This window comes from Cyanistes caeruleus, chromosome 16 (genome assembly GCF_971803275.1).
Source record: "Cyanistes caeruleus chromosome 16, bCyaCae1.hap1.1, whole genome shotgun sequence".
Classification (NCBI taxonomy): domain Eukaryota; kingdom Metazoa; phylum Chordata; class Aves; order Passeriformes; family Paridae; genus Cyanistes; species Cyanistes caeruleus.
The window spans coordinates 12592781-12612759 of NC_141716.1; the positions used below are offsets into that span (position 1 = coordinate 12592781).

The 19979-nt window shown below is 50.1% G+C and overlaps 1 long non-coding RNA gene across 1 annotated transcript in view; it reads left to right on the plus strand.

The window, feature by feature from the left end:
- Positions 1-14907, plus strand: part of LOC111938310 (uncharacterized) — a 32689-nt gene extending 17782 nt beyond the window's left edge. Inside the window, exons 2-3 of the long non-coding RNA XR_002868936.2 lie at positions 9888-10115; positions 10207-14907. This is a non-coding gene — a long non-coding RNA (uncharacterized LOC111938310). The remainder of the gene's footprint in view (positions 1-9887; positions 10116-10206) is intronic.
- Positions 14908-19979: the final 5072 nt, after the last annotated feature.

The window sequence follows — 19979 nt, forward strand, 5'->3', positions numbered from 1 at the left end:
CTCATAGCTGTTTCAGAATAAAACCTCTCGGCTTGGCAGCACAGGCTGAGCTTCCCCACGTTTTGGGGGTCGGTGGGGACCCTGAGGAGAGGGCTGCTGGCCATGGGGCAGCTGCTGGGAGCCTCAGAAAGGTCAATAAATTCAAAAGCAAAATCCTGGCAGGAACACCAGGACCTGACACTGCTGGATCCAGGGAAAGATTTGCAGGAAAAAGGCTGTAGATGGACAAGTGAGGCATAAATGGACACTGAACCCCTGCAAAAGCTGTCAGTGAGGGTGGCAGAGTGGCAGGGAAAGGGAACCTTGCCCTCTTGGATCCCAGTGCAAGGCCAGTGGGTCCAGCCATCAAAATGGGCAGGGATGGAGAACAAAATGGGCAGGGATGGAGAGGCTGAGGGGGCTGGGGCTGTTCAGCCTGAAGAAGAGAAGGGGAAGCTGAGATTCCATCGTAGTCTGCAATGGCCTGACAGGAGGGGGATGAGGTTGCACTTCCCAGGGGTTTGTGGGGAAGAGGTCAGAGTCCACAAGTGGGACCATGTTAAATCCTTGTTAGCCAGAAGGGGAAAGAAAACCATGCTGAGGGTGATCAGACACTGAAGCAGGGGTGCAAAAGAGGCTGTGAGATATCAAAAATTCAACTGGGCAAGGCTTGGAACAGGAGGCCATGGATCTCCAGCACATGTGGAGCTGGATTCAAGTCCAGCTGAGGGGGTGCAGAGCTCTGAGAAAGGAAAGTCTCAAATCCTTGAATAATCACCTTGAGGCTCTGGCATCCCCTGGAAGCTGCAGCCATTATAATCACTCCCTTCTGTGCACTGGGGGAATGTCCACAGCAGCTCCCAGGAGTGCTCATGGAAATGTGCCAGTGGCTGCTGCCCAGCCAGCCCCTTCCTCTGTGATCCACAGCAAGCCTTCTTCTCAGCCTGTTAAGGAAATCATTTTCATAGCCTGGAGTGTTTTCCTCTCGGCTCTTTCCCACACCAGCTGGCCCACAAGAAAACTCCTGGATACTTCTGCTCCTCCAGGCTGCTCCCTCCTGCCCACCTCATTCCCACTTCCCCATGGCTCAGGAAGCACTGCAGCCCTTTGCTCTGTGCTCCCTGGGCTGTTTCTCCTCCACAGCTGCCTGCAGCACACCAGGATGATCTCTCCAAAGGTGAGATCTGTGCTGCCTGTCAGGGAGAGGCTGGGACTGGCTCTTCCAGCTCTTGTTTTACCTTTGCACCAACGCCTTTCCCACCGCTGCCACCACCCAGGGCTCCTCCTTTGGTGGTATCAGAGCTGTTTCAGTAAAACCCAACTTCTGACAATACCTGTCCTCTGGGATCTGCCTGCCAGGGCTTGGAGGCACCCAGCGTTTCCTCCTGTGTCGCTGTCCCCTCTCTCTTTTTAAACAAACGTGACATCCCTTTTGCTCCTCTGGGCTGGAAACTTTCTTTTCTCCCCAGGGAGCTTCATTCTGTTGCCCCGAGGTCTCAGGAGGCTTTGGGAATAAAGAGTCCAACAAATTAGATTGGTTTCACCGAGTGGATGAGCCTGCAGCGGGGATATTGGGGTTTTGTGTGCTGCAGTTTAATTTCTTTCTCATCCTGTAAGCTCTGCAATCCCTCCCCAGCTCTTATCCCTGAGAGCAATGTTGGGATGCTTCCCTCTGCTCTGACACTTAACTCCTCCAAGTCTAAGGGGAAACTTGAGGTTGCCTGCTCTGGGCTCTCTGTAGCCCAACATCTTGTGCTGATTTTCTCTCTGGAGGATTTGCAGAGTCTGGCTGGGGAGCCAATTCCCAGGGTTTGTGACACCTCAGTTCATCTTTGTCACAAATTAACAGCTGAGAGGTGATTTCCCACCTCCAGCAAACATCTTTTGACCCCATTTATCTCGAGTGAAGGTTGTCCACACAGCACAGAGCCCTCCCCTTCCTCCAAAGCACTCTCAGAGCTCAGGCAGGAGCAGATGGAGGCTGAGCATCCCCAGCAGTGAATCCATCCAGAACGCTCGTGCAGCATTGTCTTAATTACTCAGATGTAGGTACAGAAGGTATAAATAATTCAGAGTACATTTGTTTCTTTTGGAAGCCAGAATTCTGAAGGCACTGACACTCCCACAGCCCAGAGTTCCAGAACTGGGCTCCCCAGCCAGCAATGCAGGAGCTTGGCAAAATGTTGTGGGAGAATCTGGAGCTGAGCCAGGTTTCTGTCAGTCAGCCCCATCTCACCCCACAGATGCTGGTCCAGCCACTTCTTGAAGCCTCCCAAGAAGGATTCTCTGGGCTTGCACCAATCTCCTCCAGCCCTCTACTGCCTGCAACAATGTTTTTTAAAGTTCTTGATGAGTAAAGAGAATTTCATGCTGTATTTGAAATGAATGGTTTCCTGCCATCCACACACATGGAAAACACTCAGTCTCCTTCTTTGAAGCATTTTTAAAAAGTTTTTCTGCATCCTCCCCTTCTTCTGTCTCCTCTGGTTTATGCTGAGAAGCCCCAGTTGGTTCACCTTCCTCCAAAGGTCTGGGGAACTAAAATATGGAATAACTGCAAGGATCAGGGATGAGTTTAGCAGCCCTGGTCCTTCAGGGAATGCAACTTGTGACTAAGAGATCTTCTCCTTCACGGCATCAGTACAAAGCCAGCTGAGCTTCAGTGAAATGGTGTCAGGGGTGTTAGAAACAATCCTAAACCTCATTCCCTCCCTTCAGCTGTAGCCTCTGGATTCATCCCATAGCCTGAGCTACAGAGAGAGGCTTCAAAGGCTGAAGATTCTGCTTCTACATTTCTTAAACACAGCAATTGTTGCAAGATCTGCCGAAGGAGCCGCGTGTGAGCGGTTCCGCGGTGCAGAGCTGCGAGCAGGGATCTGGAATGATGCTCGTGCTGCTCTTCCCAGGAACCAGGGAAAAACTCACCAAGGAGCCTCAGGCTGCACTTCTGTGAGAGCTTCTTGTGCAGGCTCTAATGATGGGCTCCTCTTGTTTTTACTGAGTTCCTCTGCTGAAGAGCTGAGCAATGGGGCTGGAATGAACCCGGGTACCAAATAAAGTCTGGAAATATCCCAGAGATGGCTTAAAGGACACTTTGGACACATAATGCTGGAGACAAATTTATGCATCTGAGACCAATTGCCTTCTAAGGAGCAAATTGTAAACAATATATTTATTTTTGGAGTTAAAAATTATTGTAGTTTAATGATATCTGTTTAGTTGATGTTAGGAAGTAAATCAGTGTGTGAGTAGTAAAACAATAATGTACTTTAAAGCAAATTATTAGTAAACAAATCAGTCTGGTAGGCAATGAATGCATGATACATTATTCATTTCTATTATCCAAAACACTCCAGCAGCTCTCAGAGCCTGGCAATAAAGTATTCAGGATACAGTCTCCACCATCCGAGCTAGCAGTCTCTAATGTGATATAAAAGTTAAAAGAGAAGTGAAGGATATTCCCCCAAAGCAAGGTATTTGAGTAATCCTGGAATGAATCCATCTCATGCTTCTTTTTAAAGCTGGGTTTGGGTTTTTTGGGGACTAAAGCACTTTCATTACAGCTGGAATGACACTTGTTCCCCACTTGGGGCCTGTTACCAACCTGTGAATTTCTCCCAAGACAACTCAGCAGCACAGGAGTGGATTCTGTGCCAGGCTGGTCCTGCTGCCTCCCTCCATCCCACTGAGGAGCCTGGAGAGCCTGAGCCTGAGCCCAGCTGCCTTCCCACGCCATCAGCCAGGGCTGTGTCCACACTTTTCAGAAGGAAGGAGCCCCATGAGGCCAAGGGATGATGCCACCAGACCTTCCCTGGCCGGTTTCTGCCCTCATTCCTGGTCCATGATGGGATGGGAAGGAGTGGGAGCAGGATGAAGGATGGGGAGTGGGTTTCTGCCCACAGCCAGGAGAGCCTGGAATTGCACCCAATTCCACTGAAGTTTCTGAACACTGCTGCTTGATGGGAAGTAGAGATTGACCTTTTTTCCTCCTTAACATGCAGATCTCTGCTTATTTCTGTCCTGTACTGTAATAAAACTGCCTTGTCTCACCCTGCTGCTTGTGCTCCATCCCACTCCCTCCCCTGTCCCAGTGGGAAAGGGAGGGACAGAGGGACAGAGTGAGCACCTGGCACCCAGCCAGGGCCAGGAAAGCCGCAGGGAGCTCTGCCCTGCATGGCAGAGGGAGAACACGGACAATATCACAGAATCACTGAATGCTTTGGGTTGGAAGGGGCTTCAAGCTCCTCTTGTTCCATCCCTGCCATGGCAGGGACACCTTCCACCATCCCAGGCTGCTCCAAGCCCTGTCCAGCCTGGCCTTGGACACTTCCAGGGATCCAGGGACAGCCACAGCTGCTCTGGGCACCCTCTGCCAGGGCCTGCCCACCCTCACAGGGAAAAACTTCCAAACCTCTCCTCTTATAGTTTAAAACCACCCCCCCCACCATGTCCTTTCACCACCTGCTCTTGTAAAAAGTCCCAGACCACGTGGGGAGGAGGTCAGGGGGGTTTGAGCAGTGGAAGAGGAGCTGCTCTGCATGAGGCACTGTGGGCTCTGGCCTGTTTTATAGAAGGATCTAAAAAGGTGTCGACTTCTGGTGGGGATTTCATCCTCCCTGTGCTGTGAGTGGCTTTGTGTGCCAGCAGGGAACTCAGAGCCACCAGAAACAGAGATGCTGGTCAGGAACCACCACTGCAAATGCAGGTGGACACTCGGGTTTGGGGCAGAGGGCAGCTCAGCAGAGCAAGGCCTCAAGATGGACCAGAGAAGGTTTAGATTGGATATGAAGAGAAATCTCATCAAAAAGGTGGTCAGGCATTGGAAAAGCATCCCAGGGCAGTGGTGGAGTCACCATCCCTGCAGGGACTCAAACAAGATGTGGATGTGGCTGCTGGGGACACGGGTCACTGGTGGCCTTGGCAGGGCTGGGGGAATGGGGGACTGCATGATCTTGGAGGGATTTTCCAACCTAAATGATTCTGTGCTCCTGTGATCATTCTGATGTGCAAAACGAGGCTCCTGGGGCAGGGCAGTGGGCAGGGCCAGCAGTGACTGGGGCAGAACTGTCCCAGTTTTGGGGTGGACATGCTGCTGACAGCCCTGCAGTGACTCTTTTCCTGCCAGGTCTCCAGCCTTCATAACCCAGCCCAGTAACTTTGTTCTGAAGCACATAGTGTGTGATACTTTTTTTTTTATAAACTACCTGTTTCTTTTTGGTGATTTATTGGTCTCCTACTGAGGGCAGCAGAGAAGTGAGTCATGCTGGGTGCTGAGGGGCTTCCCCAGGGTGGTCTCTGCTCCATCAGCAGGGCATTCAGGGATTTTTCCCTCTGGATATTCCTAATACTTTGCAGAGGAGGGAGCTGGTGGGACTTGAGGAGTGGCTCAGTCTTTCCCCACAGCTGGGGCTGTTGCTGTCTCAGGTCCTTAACCCACGGGAAAGCTCTGGCAGCCAGTTTAGCTGTGGTTTCCTGGGTTTTCCAGCAGGTTTCCTGGGGGTGATGGAAGGATGTTCTTACATTCAGAGGAGACACACCCTGATGTGATAATCCATGGTGTGTGACCCTGCCAGGACATCCTGGAACCTTCCAAACCCCCAGATTTCTCTCACCCCCAGGTTTCTCTGGTGCTGCAATCCCTGGGGCACAATCCCTGTCCTGTCCCCTGCCCCAGCTGCCTCCAGGCTCCAGGGGAGGAGCTGGGCTGTGGCTGGGGATGCTGCTGAGCTTTGGGCTGGGAGCAAACTGGGGAACACCAAATGGCAGAACCGTGGCTGCTCTGCTCAGGAAGAGGAGGAGGGATGTTTCAGATGGATGAGTGGCTGAGCCACCGCTTCAGATTCTCTGCAGACACATCCTGCTGCCTGTCAGGCTGGGACTGGGAGATCCAGGGAATCTGTGCTTGCCAAGGAAAACCTCGCTGCAGAGAAACAGCACTCGACAGAAGGCACCCCCAGAAACGAGGCATTCCTGCCACACACACTCCAACAGAGACAGCAGCCTCCAAGCACACTGAAATACCTGATGGCTGCTCTCTGCTGGGATATTTGCCTTCCTAAGCTTAGGATTACAGAATTTGTAACTGGATGTACACATCATCAAAAATTAGTCATCAAATATTTCATCTGTGCAATGATCAGAGTGTGGCTGGGTTTTTTCTTCCATAGCTAATCTTGGCAGAACAAAATCACTTCCCACGGTGGCTGTGGAGTGCTGAGGTCCTGAAAGGCTGGGGCCAGTTTTTCTGCCCAGGAACTGAGATGCATTTTCAGAGTCTTGCCTGTTTATTTGTGCAAGGGTCTGCTTGCAGAGGTGTTCTGACTGCGTGGTCAACAATCCAAAACATAAATCAGGCTATGCCAAAGGGGAGGAGGATTGAATGAGGTGGAAAAATGGCTCCAGGCTCTGCCCTTTCTGTGACAAGCTCTCCTAGAAAAGAAGATCCTCTCCAGAAGCCACAGCCCTTCAGTTCCCAAACTAAAAATCAAAAAGCATGGATAAACATCAAGTCTGTGAGAATATGAAAACAACTTCAGAAAAATTGCAGCAGAATCTAGATAAGGAATTGAGAAGAGAATGCAAACACTGCTTGCATGGAAAGCCACAAAAGGCAGTCCCTCAAAAAGGTTAAAAAGTTGTAGGAGCAGCTTACAAAACCTCTAACACCCTATAAAGGGATTCAGGAGCTGAAAATTGTTCTGACAACCCCTAAGACCTTTGACAATCCAGGTGTAAAAGGAGGCTCAGAGAAGGGAAAGGCAGAGCAGGAAAACACAGGGCTCGTGTTCCATCTGCACCCACCGAGGCTCAGAGCCTCCCTGCTCGGGAGATTTGTCATGGATTGAGGCATTTCTGGGTGAGGGCACAGGGAACATGATGAGATGAGCAGTAGCAGATAGCCAGGATGGTGACATCCATGTGCTCTCAGGGTCAGGGAGGAGGAACTGGAGCTGGGCACTGCATCTCCAGCCTGCCCCAGTCCCAGGCTGAGCGGTGACAGCTCTGCTGCTGTTTTATAAAAAGAGCTGGAAAGGTCCAGGCAGTCACATCTGCCATCTGCAGCAAGGATCTGGCTGGAAGCTGCTCCAAAGGCTGGAATGAGGAGACACGTGGTGGAATTTGGTCTGTTAGGGATGGTTTTAGTTTTTTGGTTTTTTTTTTGCTTTGGAGAAAATCCACGCCTCAAAAATCTACAAAGGGCATCAAAATCCTGACTGATGCGTACATGGTGAGAGGGAAGCAGTTTTATTTTCTCTCCTGGGATCTCTTCCTGAGAGACAAACCCAAGATCCAGAGAAAGCTTCTCTGGCTCCTTGGGCACTTGCAGCTGGGAAACTCTTCCAGCAGAAGCAGCAGATGCAGGAAGTTTACCTTGGTTCAAAAATTAAACAAATTGATGGAGAGAATCCATAGAGGGCTCTTAAATATAAAACCACCTCTGTCTCAATGCTGCAGATCTCTGGTGGGTAGGAAATAAATCAGGGAATACCCAAATTTGCTGTTCTTGTACAAACTCCTGGATTAAGTGCAGCAATAATAATTGGAATATTTTGCCCATTGAGCTCAATGAGTGGTTATTGATCCTTGGCTCATTTATAAGTAGCTAATTGTGAGTGTTTGCTCTTAGCCTGCTGCATTAAGTTTATCAATTTAATTATACAACACAGCACTGTATTTATAGATTACTTCCACTGATTGAATACTTGTAGGAGGCTTACATTCCTTCACTTCTTTTTGACAAATATTTATCATTCAGCCTTATCTGTGGCTGCATGGATGTTGTTCTAGAACAATTAATAGAGCTGAAGGGGGGAATAAAATGTAATGGATAATTTATTTAATTAATTTAGCTACTTCTCCTTCTCATGAATTTATTTTTGCCAGCAGTTTGTGTTACATGTCTGTTATTTAAAAATACTGGGTGATTGTTAATGTTCCTTCCTGCTCTGGGAATTGTTTGTCTGTGGCCCTCTTCTGGTCTTGCTCCATTATGTCCATGTCTGGCTCTCAAAAATGGATCATTTGCTTTAAAATCTTCTAATGTTCCTTCAAAAGCCGACATTTCCCTGCTTTTTCAGGGAAGATGAACACAAAACTCAGGCCTGGACCCAAAATAAAAGAGTTGGGTGAGCAAATATCTAAAGTAATTGTAAAGTAATAATGTCATTTCTGCTCCCCTTTGAGCACCACACGGGCACATCTCCAGAAGTGATGGTGCCTGCAGGGACTTGGGGTGTCCTGGGTTTGGTGCTGCTTTTCCTCCTCCCAGCCCTGGAGGATTTGCCCTCCACAGCATGATTTCCACCCAAAGAAATGGGAAAAGAGGAAGATGGAGGGCAGCACAGAGAAGGTCAGAGGGGTCACTCATCCAGAACCTTCCAGGAGCTGATGGCTCCCTCAGGACTTGCTGTGGGGACAGAGAATCCTCAGCTGGAAGGGTCCCACAAGGATCATCCAGGATTAGCTCCTGCTCAGGCAGAGCCCCTGGGAACACAAATCGGCAGCGTGGCAGCACAAAGACAAACAAAACATCAACACAATCTCTCCCTGTCCTTGTTCTCCGAGGCTCTGTGGTGCCTGATTTACCCCTCCTGAGTTTGTGCCAAGCTCCTCGCTGGGAGGCCGGGCTGAGTGAAAGAGCTGGTGCTCAGCAGGGCGAGGGGGAGAGAATTCCTGCTCAATTTACAATATTGTGGCTCCATAATAAGATTTCCCCCCTTGTATTAGGTTTGAGGTGGATTTCTCGAACTGCAGGAAAACAGGCAGGAACACAATTTTTGATGGCTCCAGAAGCAGGTTATTGAATTCCAGAGTGAGGGCACAACAGAGATGAGAGGTGGAGTCAGAACCTTGACGCAAAGCTCGCGGAAGCCTCGGGCCCCAGGGCCCTGTGCTGACGTGGGCAATGGGCAGCAGATGAAAATCCTGTCTGCCTGCCCAAACTTCCCTGGCTGCTGCCTTCCTCATCCCCCTCCCCTCTGTTCCACACCTGGGCACTCACACTGAGGGTCAGGAGCACTGGGTGATGATCATGAGCCCCGCAGGGAGCGCTCCCAGGCTGGAGTCTGGGGTTTGCTGGCTGGGCTTGCTGCTTGTTTGCACCTTTGTCCTTCTTCCCATGCATTTATCCCATGGAAAACCAGCTGGGGTATGTGGCTGTGCTGATGTTCCTGGCTCCTGCAGGGCAGTGCTGGGTGCCTCACAGCTGGGATCAGTGAAATGTGGTGGGGTGCTTTCCAAGGGAATCATTTTTCATCAGAAATCAGGACACGGCAGCAGCATTTTCCATCCTCCACCCAGGCTTTTGGCATCAGGTCCATGAGGGGGTTTGGCTGGTGTTCAGCCTCGGAATGGGAATTTAAAGGCACATCTAGAGGTGGATGGGAATTTGTTTAGTGGAGTGAAGAGCTGTGGCTCAGTCATGGGAGGGGTCAGGAGGGTGGGATGGGGCTGCTCTGGCTCTCCCAGTGAGGATCCTGGACCTTGATGGAGAGGTGTAGGCAACACTTTTCACATGTTTTAAGTGGCTTGAATCAGGTTTTTAAGTGTTTTAAGTGTTTATAAACACTTCTAACCTGCAGCCCAAACATGGGGCTGCTGGTGCCTCAAAGAGAGGTTTTTAGGAGATCTGGGAGGTCCTTCAAAAGCTGGGGGAGTGGGAGCCCCTGGAACAAAGGGGAAACAAAGAACATCAGGGCAAGGTTCTTCCCCAGAGGTGCTGGCACTGCCCAGGCTCCCCAGGGAATGGGCACGGCCCCGAGGCTGCCAGAGCTCCAGGAGCGTTTGGACAGCGCTGCCAGGGATGCCCAGGGTGGGGTTGTTGGGGGGTCTGGGCAGGGCCAGGGCTGGGCTGGGGGATCCTGGGGGTCCAGCTCAGGGTATTCAATGATTCTGTGATCTCTCCCCAGGTCCAGGCAGTATCTCTCACCTCCTGGATAAGAGAAGCCAGCTGGAAAGAGGCTGGAGCCCCAGGGAGAAGAAGACCATGTTATCCTGAGGTTTCTTTCTCACCATTTCTGCAGCACATCTCTAATTAAGCTCTCTGAACACACCCTGTTCCAGACTGGCCTGTGGAAAATATTGACCTTTAAAAGGGAGCTGAAATACCCAAGGGGCTGGACAGGACTGGACAGCAGGTGAGCATTAATCTGAGAGATAAATTTTTAATGCTACAGCTTAAATCCCCCTCTGCAGTTGTCTGCACAATTTATTTCTTCTCCTCTCCAGGCTTGTTCCTGCACCCAAGAGAATTGTGGGAATGATGTGGCAGTGCTGGAGGGCAGATGGGAATCCTGCAGTTTGTGTCTCCAAGCCTGTTTGGCTGTGCCCTGGATGGGGTCTGAGGGACCTGGTGTCTGGCTGCTGAGTCTCCTTCCATCATCATCTGCCTCCCTGAGTGCTGGATTCCCTGTGAAAAGTTGGCTTTCCCTCATAATCCCCAAATGACATCCTCAGTTACATGAGGAAAATGAAGCTCAGGCAATTCACAACCCCATGGATCCAGCACCAGAGGCTTTTATGAATCTTTTTACAACACACTGCCAGGACTCATTGTCTGGGGAGGAACATGGGCTGCACCCCAGCCTCATCCGCCCCTCCATTCCCTCCTGTGGAAAAATGACTTTGCCACAGTGAGAAAAATCATCAGGAAACGAGTGGGAATGGCAGAGAACCACCTGTCCCAATGCCATGTGTGACCTGGGGCTGGCTGCTCACCATGGGGAGGTGCAGACAGATCCCTCAAACCCAGCTCAGGACAGAGCCAGGCACATCCCTAAATCTCTGCCACAGAGGCAGAGCAGGAACCTTTCAGCAAACTGCCTTGTTTAACACCACATTCTGTAGAAATGCAGCATCTTTTTAATGGAGCTGCTGTGGGAATAGAGATGGAGACATAAAAGGGATAAAAAAAAAAATCTGTATTTTGCATTTTGCTGGAATGAGCTCCTGCTAATTGTTTGTGTCCAGCTCCTGTTTATGCCACTGTTTTGTTGCACAGCTCCTAAATTAAGTTGGCTCTGGAGCAAACCTTCCCCATCAGCCCTGTGTGGCCTCCCTGGGCTGCTGCATCCACACTGTCCTGCTCCTGCACTCTTGATTAGCATTTCATTAATTAGGAACCTGTGCTTGCTCTGAGGACAGAGGATGTTCCATGAGGAAGCATCCTGGGAAGGAGCTGTTCAACAGAGCCTTGAGTGAGGCTGATCCAGCCTTTTTTTGCCTCCAAGGGGATCTGCTTCTGTTCATTTGCAGTGAACCCTCCTGGAGGGGGTGGTCCCTGTCCACCTCCTCCTGCCTCATCATCGCTCCTCTCCAAGGCTGATGTTGGGCTTCCCAGCCCACTGACCTCAGGATGGCTGTTGGTAGCCACAGCACATCCAGGGCTAATGCTGGGGTGGGCTGGGCAGGGAGGGATCCTTCCAGCTCCGTGTCCATCCCTGTCTGTCCCAGACTCTCTCTGGCCAGTGGCCGTGTGCCCTCTTCCAGAGCGTGGGTGTGTGGGCAGCAGTTGAGCTCTGACCTTTTTGGGAGCAGATTAATTGTCAATCCCCCCTCTCCTGTGCCAAGCAGCTGCTGATCTCCTTCTGGAAGCGTCCAAGGCCAGGCTGGATGGGGCTCTGAGCACCCTGCTCTAGTGGAAGGTTCTCCTGCACGTGGCAGGAGGTAGCAGTGAGATGGTCATCAGGGTCCTTTCAAACCCAAACCATTCCAGGGTTCTGTGATTCTCTCTTTTCATCTCTAAAAACCTGAAATTCAGCTTCTTCTGTCAGTCCCTTCTCTCCTCTCAGTCAGGGAACCACCCTCAGGTGTTTCAACTTTTACATATGAATGGCAAAGACATAGCAAGGAAAGAGCTTTTTCCAGCCCTGTGGAAAACCATCATGGCTCTGTGGAGCAGTAGGAAGGCTGGTGTGGCTCTTTCCTGCTCTCTTACATAAAGTTAGTGCTTCTCTGGTGCGCAGAGCTCCAAATTTCCACAGATTTTCCTCGTCAGGGGGGCCAGGAGAGTCCTGTCAAAGACATGGGTAAGGGTTTAGTAAAGGCTGTGCTCTTCCCTTCACTGGAAAGGTTTGGGAAAAGGGAAAATCCAGGCTGTGCAAGGCAGAGAAAAGAAAGATTTTAGCTCTACTGAGTCTCACTGCCTTTGGAGTTTTAAAGGCTTCTGCCTTTCCTGTAGATTTCTCTCACAGACCCCTTGCACAGAAGGAAGGGGAGGAACGAAGCAGGGATGGAGCAGTGCAGCTGGAGCAGGTCTGTGCTGCTCCAGGACGTGGATCCACAGGCTCCCAAGAGCTGCAGCTCAATCCAAGGGTGAGATCCACCCAGGGCATCCCAGAGCTGGGTGAGGGGCAGGGGCTGCAGTGGCAGGAAGGGCTCTGGGGGTGGTGGCAGCAGTGGTGGGCAGGGCTGCACCCTTCAATCCTAGAAGCTCCTGGTGCTGGGGCAGGGTGGGAGGACTCTGCTCCACTCTCCTGACCTGGGGCCTCCTCACTCCTGCTGCAGCAGGGCCCCTTGGAGCACTTTCCATGGCTATGAAGCTGCCATCCTACAAGAGCAGTTATTCCTGCCCCTGGCAGGGCTTGGAATGAGAAAATCTTTCAGGCTCTTCACACTCAAATAATTCTGTTATTCTGTAGTCAAAGCATTGCTGGCCAAGGAGAGGCTGCTTCACCCCCTTAACTCCATCACAGGGCAGAGATTTCTTCTCTTTGCTCCACCCTGGGAATGAATTTGGGAATGTCAGGGCGGCTTTGGGGTAGGATTCAGGCACTGGGCCAGGGGAAGAGCTCCTCACTCCCTGGATTCTCACCACGTGGAGCAGCCTGAGCCCGGTGGGACTGGGCTCCTGAGCAGCACAGTGGGAGCAGAAGTTCCTGCTGGTACTGCAGTGGAGAAATGCTGCATTAAAGCAGGAAATATCCAATGTGCATTGCAAATGAAGAGGTTTTTCATTTGTGTTCTAAGGGAGGAAAAATATCGCCAAGCCTAGTTAATAACACAGGAAAGCTCTTGTGGTTATCAGGGATCTTCAGCTCTAATCCCCTCTGATAACAGTAAATTGAAGCAGCTCCTCTGCTGAGGTTTTTCTGTTGCTGGATTGTACCCATATAATAAGAGAAATGGGCACTGCCTCTCCTATTTACCATTCCTTCATTTAAATAAGTTTTCAAACTGCACTTTCCTCCCTTCAGAGACATCTGATTTACTGCATTTTAAACAGAAACCACTGCTGCAACAATACCTCTTTCTATCAAGATTTGTAATCAGGCTGTTCCTGTTGAACTGTTGTTATTCAAGTTATTAATTTGTCGTTTTGCACAGAGTCTGATCACAGAGAGAGATGAACAGGAGGGTCTGTGCACCTGCAGGCAGAGCAGGATGGATTTAATTAGAGCAAAGAAAGCTGCAGGTTTAATTTTGTGTTTGTGTTGTTGGTTTGGTGTTTCCTCAGCCCAGCATTTTACGAGCTTACGCAGCAATCTGCATAAATTACTATGCACATTTTTCCTTTGGTTCTTACACCTAATTTGATTAATGGTAATGCCTTTGACAGGGTAGATGGAGAGGGAGTTTTTACAAAGGCATGGAGTGACAGGACAAGGGGAATGACTTTAGGGTGAAAAAGATGGGCTATTGGGAAGGAATTGTTCCCTGTGAGGGTGGGGAAGCCCTGGCACAGGGGCTGCTGGGGTTGCCCCTGGATCCCTGGCAGTGTCCAAGGCCAGGCTGGACAGCTGGGATGGTGAAAATGTCCCTGCCCATGGGACAGGGAGGGGGGACTTTAAGGTCCCTTCAAGCCTAGCCCATTCTGTGATTGTTGGGTCACAGCCAATTCTGTGTAAGGGAACAAGATTGAACAGCCTTGGTGCTCTTCCCTCTCGAGCCAGCCAGCACTGCAGCCTGGCCTTTGACACTGATTTCAGGAGGATTCCCTTGCTGGCTTGGTGTCTGTGCAAGCAGGGAGGTGCAAACCCTTGCACTGAACATTGCTTTGTTTTCTGAGCTGGGCTCCTGGGCTGCCCTGGCCAGACCAAGTTTCTTCTGGTGGGAATTTCCTGGGGCAGGTTTGAGTTCCCACTCAAACCCCGGGGATTGAGACCTCTCCAACACTTCAGGCACCCTCCCTCCACTCACTGCCTGACACAACCAAGTGAAGTTCTCCATCCATTTCTTCTGCTCACAGTTCAAGCCCAGCAGCCCTCTGCAGTTGGTTTTTGCACCAGAAGAGGTGTTAGGAAGAGTAGAAATATTAATTAGAAGATGCTGACATATTTTATCTCCATTTCTCTTTCACACTTTCACTCATTTTTTACACTGAGGAGAGTGCAGCCCTGGGACAGATCCTGGAGAGGCCAGGGGATCACTGTCCACGGAGGATTTTAGGGCTCAGCTGGGTAAAGTCGTGGCTGAGTTGGTCTGGTGTTGATTCTAATCCTACTTGGAGAAGGGTCTTGGGCCAGAGAGCTCCAGCAACCCCCATTTCTGTGGTCCCTCAGGTTCTGTGCAAAGCCAGCCCCACTGTGCTCTGCCTCAAGAGCCTCTGTAGGAGTGACTTGGTTTGGCTGAAAGAAGAGGAAGCTGAGGCTGTGATCCCACTTTCCTGACACGAATAAAATAAATTAAAAAATACAACAAAAAGACCCCCCCAATGAATTCTAGCAGTAAGAGAAGCCCCATTTTTATTGATGCTGCACAGAGGCAAGTGATTTTGCATCCAGTTTTAGGAGAGCAGTATAACTGCTTTTTGACAGCCTGGTCTAATAATAATAAAAAGGCCCAGCTCCTCGAATTGCAACCTGATAGCAAAGCTGGAGTGTGAATTTATCTCGTAAAAATTCATCTACCATGGCTAAAGCCCTGTAAATTGAGTCCTGTATTTTGGTTGTTAAATAAAAACAAAACCACACTGCAGAGTAATGACAGAAACATTGCTCAGCTCTTGCAATTGTGTCTTGTTAAAACATCACTTAGGGTAACTTACAGGGTTTGATTAAAACAGGTATTTAAATGAATTCTTGTTTCCCATCTCTCCCCTTCTCCTGCTCCCCCTTCACCCTGTGGGGATGTAAAACCCCACACTGAGGCTGGGGTGTCTTCAGGGACAAGAGAGGAGCCCATCACCCTGCACAATAAATCCCTGCCACACTTTGTTCACTGCCTGGCCCCAGCCACCAGCTTTGCCAACAGCTCAGAAGGTCAGAGGATGGCTGAGGTGCTCCCTGTGGTGCTGGAGAAGCTCCTGGGAAGCAGCAGGGGAGATGCTGCCCCACAGCCAGGGCTGGGCCCACCTCCCCTGCCCATCTCCAGCCCAGACCTCCATCCCTGCTCGTGCCCAAATCACTGCTGAGAGCAGAGCAGAGGATGTTTGCAAGCCTAAAACCTGAGCACAAGGAGAGAAATTTGTATTAAAGTGCTTTTACACATCAGAGATTTTTCCTGGGCTCGCTCAGTTAAGCTCAGCTGTGTTGGGAGCAAAAATCCAGAGAGCTGTGTCTGCCTCTGCCAGTGAGTGAGAGGGAGCACATCCTCCTTTGATCCCTGTCCCAAGAGCCTGGAACATGCAGCTTGTGCTCTCCCTGAGCCACTGCCTCAGCTTTTTGTTGAATTTAAAGGCCTTCAATGGATTATTCTTCTGTGAACTTGCCCAGCTGCTTTTTGAACCCATCTAAAATTTCCTCTCTGCAGGTTCCTGCAGGGAGAAGAGCGAGAAGAGCCCCAGCTGAGCTCTGGAGTGTGTGAAAAGTCCCTCCTGAGACTGTTCTGAACATTACAATTACTGATTTCACTTTGTGGTCCCAAATTCTTGCATTCCAATAGACCACAGTGATTCATTTCCTCCCTCCTGTCTTTGTGTCTCATTCCATCGTCTGTGCCTATTCCAATTTTCTGTTTCCCATCCTGAAAGGTCCTAATCTGTTTGGTTCCTTCTCATCTGGGAGCTGTTTCATACCTTTGATGACTTTTGCTGCTTTCCCCTGGACATCTTTCATTTCCACTTTGCTCTTTTCCAAACAGAAGGCCCTGACTGTGCCCAGCTCTCGAGATGCTGGGAAGCCATGAATTTATGCAGTGGCAGAAAGCACCAAAATAAATGTTCTCTCTTTTGTTCTCTAATAATTCCCACTCTTTTATTCACTTTTTTTGGCCATCTCTGAGTTTTTCACAGAGCCTCAAGATCCCCATCCTGCATGCACAGAGCCCAATATTAGAAATACAGAATTGCTGATTAGCATCCCATTTATCCTCATGCACATGCACCATGTGAATTTATCCATATTAGGCTTAATCCAGCATTTGCTTGCCTGGTCAGCCAGGTTTTTCTGCAAGTCTTTGCAGCCAACTCCCTTTTTCTGCCACTCTGAGAAACTTCGGTGACAAGGAAATGCAGTTAAAGCAACACAAGTACCTGGAGTTTTATGTCATAGAAACATGGAATAGTTTGGGTTGGAAGGGACCTTAAAGCCCATCTCATTCCACCCTTTTTCATGGGCAGAAACAACTTCCACTAGCCCAGGTTGCTCAAGCAGCTGCAAATCCATAAACACTTCCCAAACAGCTCATCCCTGCCCATGGTCCTGTCAGGAGAATGCTTTAATTTTCATTATTATTTATGGGTTTTATTTTTGTGTGCAGAACTCACAAGGCTTGGAGTCATGGAAGAATTTTTCCCTGTGAAATTCAGCAAGAAACTGAGAGCATAGAGGAAGGTTTGGGCTGGCCAAGGCTTTCCTTCAGCCCAGATTATCGTTGCCATTTCTATCCCCAGACTGAGCCAGCCCCTTGCAGCTCAGAATTATTTGAATCCCGTTGTGTTTGACAGGCTCTGACAGACCCCAATCCATCTCTTACTTCCAAAAGTGTTGTTTGAAGCCCTGATTATTTCATAACTTCCATTCTGTTTGTGTGCTGACACTGCTTTCCTGTGCTGTGCATTCCTGGCAGATGTGAGTTTTATAACAAAACACATAAATTTACAGCAAGTCTCCCCAGAAGTAATATCTGGGAGTTTTCCATCAGCTGCCAGCGAGCTGCAGCAGTAAATGAGCCTCCCTTCCAGCAGCTGCACTGCACTGGAACCAACAAAGCCTTCCTGTGCCAGCCCACAAATCAGACTGAGCTCTCTCTGAGGGGACAGGGACGTGGAGGGGCAGAATAACAACATTTCTCCACCTTAGTGCTATTTCACTTCTGTAAAATAAAGATGCAAGCCCTGCCTCTTCATGGCAAACTGATCCTAACTGCTCATCCCAGCTCCCACTGGAGGAAGAAATAGATTCTGATCCATAAGAGGGTCAGAATTCCCCCTTCCCCATCACCACTCCTGCAGCAGCAGGCTGTTCCCCTCCTGAGCCCTGCAGTGGTTTCCATTCCACATCCATGAAATCCAAACCTGAGCAGCTCCAAACCAAACCAAACCAAACCGAACCGAACCGAACCAAACCAAACCAAACCAAACCGAACCGAACCAAACCAAACAAAACCAAACCGAACCAAACCAAACCAAACCAAACCAAACAAAACCGAACCGAACCAAACCAAACCAAACCGAACCGAACCGAACCGAACCGAACTGAACCGAACCAAACCAAACCAAACCAAACCAAACCAAACCAAACCAAACCAGCTTGATGCCAGTCTGGTATCAGCATCTGGCCACCTTTCTGCAGCACTGGAAGGTAAAATCAGCCATTGTGTGGCACCAGGGGGACAGGCAGTGACCACACTGGCAAAGCCTGGTCTGGGACAAAGCAGCACAAAACTGCCCTGGGAGGCCCTGAGTGAATCGGATCCAGTGGGGAAAGCCTGCAATGCCTTTTCTCACACACCTACAGCATCTTTTCTTTGGGGCTAGATCCTCCAAATCCAGCATTTACCACCAGCCAAACACAGGCTTGGAGCTCCATGCTCTCAGGGAGGGAAAGCAAGGACAAACAGACATTTCTGCCCTTCCAGCAGGATCTCCCAGGAGCATCCTGCAGCTGGGGGAATGTCCTGTGTCCTGGCTTGTGTCAGGGCAGGAAGAGACTGGCCTTGTTTTGGCACCTGCTGAGCAGTGCAGCAGCTGGGAGCTCTTGGAAGAGCTCAGCCTTAGCCAGGGCTGGCTTTTTTCCTCTCTGTTTTTGACAGCAGCAGAGGGGACCTTTGGGCGCTTCAAAGCCCGGTTTTAATCACTTACCTGATTGAAGCAGTTGCCTCCTTTAACTTTGATATTTCTTGTCATTAGCCTGCCGACCTCTGGGATGAAGAGATTCATCTTCAAAAGCCAAACTGGCTTTGTCTGTGCTGGGCCTGGGGCTGCTCCTGCTTTCCCCAGCGTGGGATTCACTGCTCAGTGCTGGTCACAGGGGTCATGCTCTGCCCTGGGAACAGGAGGGGCTGCTGCATCTCTGCCAGAATCGTTGTCCTTACTTTATTTGCTGTGGAGGTATTTAATTCCACTGTCTTAGTGTGGGATTAAAGGGGAGGACGTGTCCCTTTCTCTTGGCAGCTTTAGAGATGAATTTTTTCACATACACCAGAGAATTCCGCACTCTCCTGTATCGGTCAGAGGTGCCCAACCCCCCCTGCCAATCCCTGCGTTCTAAAGCCAGCCCCGACCCTTTCTGTGTGTAAATCCCATTTTCCCTGGGCATTTCCCATGAGAGCTGAGTCCCTGTCCAGGTGGGATCCCTGCTCCCTGTGGGAGCTGGAGGAGCCCCAGGCTGGTGTGTGCCCCTCGCTGCTCTCGGGGTGCAGAGGGGATGGAGAGCAGCAGTGAGTGGCTTGGAGACAGAGCTGCCAGTCCAGCCTCATTTTTCCCAGTCTTGAGATCTTCCAAAGGATGAATTTTCTGAACATTTGTTCCTCTCAGCAGGAGCTATTGTTTCTGACATATTTATCCAGCTCAGCACTACCTTGAGATATCACTTTTGACAGATAACCTTCTTAAATTAAACATACAAATGTGCCCTACTGAGAGGGAAGATGTGAGCACTAATGGCTCAGAGAATGATGGAGAAACCTTCCCATTAGCTCCTCCTGAGCTGCTAAATGTGCTCCTGTATTAGGGAAAGAAACAGGGAGCCAGCAGGATCACAGAGGGGATGGGGAGAGACATCACAGAGCTGAGATTTGAGATGAAATGCACTTCAAACTGAGGGGTGGGAGAGGCCAGGGCACATAGTTCAGGTGTCTGTGTATGAGAACTGGAGCCAAGCTGCAGAGGAAGGGGCTGAGTGCAGGGGCTGAGCTGCCAGCAGGATGTTCAGCTGCTCCAGGACCCAGAGAATTCCCTAACACCTTTCCTGTGCTTTGCCAGCCCTCTGCCCATGGCAGCTCTGGCACAGGGCATGGCCCAAGCTGAGCTCAGAGAGGAGAAGGAGGTCTCCAGGCAGGGTTCCTGTGAGGAGGGTTCAGGATAACAGGGCCTCAGTTCCTGTTATTTGTTGGAAACCCTTCCCCAGAACCCAACAATGTGGCTGCAAGGGATGGAGCTGCAGCTGGATCATCCCAAAGAGAAGGGCTGCAAGGGAGTGCCTGGATTTTCTCTTTTCAAGCCTTCCCAGTCCTCCCAGCTGTGCAGAGTGCTGGGATGCTCCCTGGAATGCCAGTGCTGTCCTTTGGAATTGTCACTCTTCCCTCCTCTCCTGTCTCACCTGTCCACAAATAGAAATTCTTTGGAGCAGGGATGTCATTTTTTGGCTCATGGCACCTGGTCAGGCCTCACATCTGACCAGGGGCTGTGCTTTGGTATCAGTTATATAATGAGGTAAAAACCCACAGGTGACCTGCAGTGGGACAGCCTCAGATGCTGGGGAGGTCTGTGGGAAAACCAGCACTGCTCTGCAGCTCCTAAAACCAGGGGAAGGACCACCTGCCCACCCCTCCTGGGAAGAAATTCCTTTTAGTTTTATGAGATATATTTAAATTATACTATATATTTCAAAGTATATTTTAAAAGGTATTCACCAGTTGTTCTAAAAGTGAGCCAGCTCACACAATTTCCACCAAATTGCTGC